Raw genomic sequence first — 3285 nt, forward strand, 5'->3', positions numbered from 1 at the left:
GTTTCTCTTCATGGGACTGTAAGTCCAGACTTGTAATGTTACTATTTTTTTAATTTATGTTAAATGCAGTTTCTCCACTGCCTGCCACCCGCTGCCTCTCCACAGCCGTCACCTCTCTTTCCTGTCACCCACTCACTCTCATCTTCTCCCCGTCACCTCTCTCTCCAGTCACTCTCTCCGTCACCCCCCCCATAGCCTCTTTCTCCTATCAACCTCTCCCTGTCATCCAACCCTCTCCCCGTCACCTTTATCTCCTGCCACCCTCTCCCTGTCACCAACCCCTCTCTCCTGTCACCCTCTCCCTGTCACCCACCCCTCTCCGCATCACCTCTCTCTCCTGTCGAACTATCCCTGTCACCCACTGATGCTCACCCATTCCCCATCACCTCTCTCTCCTGTCTCCCACTGATGCTTACCCTCTCCCCGTCATTCTCTTTTTTCACCCTCTGCTTGTCACCCTCTCATCGTCACCTTCCGGTTCTCACTGTTGCCCACTGCCTCTCCCTAGCTTCACTCTGTGCCCGTCTCCCACTGTAGCTACCCTCTCCCTGTCACCGACTGACATTCCTGTTACCCACTTACTCTCACCCTCTACCCGTCACCCTTTCTCTCCTGCTATCCTCTCTCTCACACACCCGTGATCCATACGATCGCATGGTGTGTGCACTCCCACTAACTGGATGTAGCTAGTCGCAAGCGCAATGTGGCTGCTTGTGGGTAGGATGAGAGCGGAGTAGGTGGGCGCAAAATTTAGAGTTTGCAGGAGGGCGCCGAACACCCTAGCACCGGCCCTGCGTGGATGTTTAACACAACATGAATATTAGTCTCAAAATACATTAGTTCAGAAAAAAAAACAATAGCCAAATATAAATGTTAAAAAAAAACAAATATAATGAATCTGCAGAAATAATCACATCTTGCACACAAAGGCCTATCCACAACAACATACATTAACCATAAATTAATTCACCAAAATGGACTAAACATTCATGAAAACATGTGAGTCACACTTCATTTAAAGACCCCCCCCAAAAAAAAAAAAATATACACAACCAGAACAGGAGAAATTTATGCTGCAAAAGGGCCAGGAAAACTGCTTACTTCACAATACAAAGGGAAAATACATAACTATTTATGTACAAAACTACATCACCAACAAATTCAAACAATGAACCAACTTACAAACACAATTCTCTACAATACATTTCAGACAACTAAGGACAAAGCACATATGTAAAAACAATATAAATATTCATAAACAAACTCACCATCCTGCCTCGGACGATCCGAATCCCGTACATTAGTCGCACCAACTACTTCTAGTGGAATAAGGGACCGCACAGGCTCCTCATACTCACGATACGATGCTCTAAAGGGCTGGCCACCCCCTGTTTGTATGGCTGACTTTGCATCCTTAGCCATCTTAGCCTTGACACGGTGCTTGATGTCGTAAAATCTCTTACGACGCGTGTCCTCAGTCCTCCTCACCACACCCTCACTGTTAACTGCCACTACTACCTTTCCCCAGAGAACACTCTTCCTGCGTGAAGGAACCTTGCTGGCATCAGGCCCAAACAGCTGACGATGATGGCGCATCAGCTCCCGCCCCAATGCAACATTCTCTGCATAGCTGAACTTCACATTGCACCCCGTCTTTGTAGTGGTGCATGGCTGCGGAGCCACAGCACCATCACTGTCACTCTCACTCGAGACCGCAGCAGCAACCTCCCCCTCCTCCTCACTAACCTCCTCCCCCTCACTCACCTCCTACACCTCACTCACCTCCTCCCTCTCACTCACCTCCGCCACTTCACTCATCTCCGACTGGGACATATTCCGGACAAACAACAAAGAACACTGAGAAAAAAAAAAAACACAAAACACACTCCACCACTACACACCACACACCAAACACACACACACACACACACACACACACACACACACACACACACACACAAACAATGACAATAGACTGTAATAAAAACAAAGACAAAAAACTAAACAAACTTTAAAATAACTACACAACAAGTATGACAAGACTACTTACACACACAGTACAGCACTCAGCAATCGCAAAAAAACCCTCAAATCCTCCAAATAATCCAAACAACTCTCCTACACCAAACACAACTTCCTCTCACCTCTCCACTAGCTAAACCCACGAGGTTCGGTCGGTTTGGGGAGGTTTTATAGTAATGAGCACAGACACTCCTCCATCACAAAACCAACCAATCACGAACGAGTGACAAAAACGAAAGTCAGAAAAAAAACGCGGCCGGGAACGGAAAAACACTGCCGTAACAGTAAAATTACAAATTCGTAAAAACTACACAAAACACTGCCGCAAAATACAAATCGGCCGCATTCTACCTTGGAAAAAACCCGAATGACATTGACATCGAAAAATGAAAATAATCAAAATACGACACCATAGTAAATGAGGCGTAACAAATTCAAAAAGTTGCAAATTCACACATTCGATGTCATTCGTGTTTAATCTCCCTCCAAATCGACACTAATACGAATCTTAGTAAATATATCCCTGCATGTCTCGAAATACATTGGCAACGTGCAGATTTACCCTGACCCAACATCCTCACATATGGACTTGGGAATTACATACCAGAATACCTAGTATCCTATAGCCGGTAAATCTGGACTACTCTGCTACATCACCTGCAGATCCTCCACCATTTCTTTGGTATGATACACTTGATTGACATTTATGTTTCATAGACCCACTGTCCTTTTTTGCATTGTATTATGCCATTTTAAATAGAGCGAACATATGTTTTGTTATAATAAATGTTATTATTGCTTTTAACTTATTTTGCCATATCAATCGGGTATTCACTCTGTAAATTTCATATTATTTCTAATAAATATTTAAAATGCCAGTGTTAATATATGCTACGGACGCAAGGTGCATCTTATTACCATATACAATAAAAGTGCGCTATATGTCGCAAACACTACATCCCTTAAGAGAAAGCAAGCACTTGCACACATTGTATTACTGAGGTCCAACACTCAGAGATGTATATATTTGATATTAAAAGGGTATGCATACAATATAACACACGTACAGTATATATATGTTTACAGTGTTACAATTACACAAGAAGCAGTTGTAGTTACATAAGGATCAATTACAGCCAGCATACTTCACCCTTCACCCACAGTCCGCTCCATCTTTGAATCTGCACCAACAGCAACGAAAAACAGAACTTCCTGGGTGAGGGGAAATACCTATATACTGTGTATTGGGGAAAGTACATGTCT

The sequence above is a fragment of the Pseudophryne corroboree genome, chromosome 1 (genome assembly GCF_028390025.1).
Source record: "Pseudophryne corroboree isolate aPseCor3 chromosome 1, aPseCor3.hap2, whole genome shotgun sequence".
In the NCBI taxonomy this organism is placed as follows: domain Eukaryota; kingdom Metazoa; phylum Chordata; class Amphibia; order Anura; family Myobatrachidae; genus Pseudophryne; species Pseudophryne corroboree.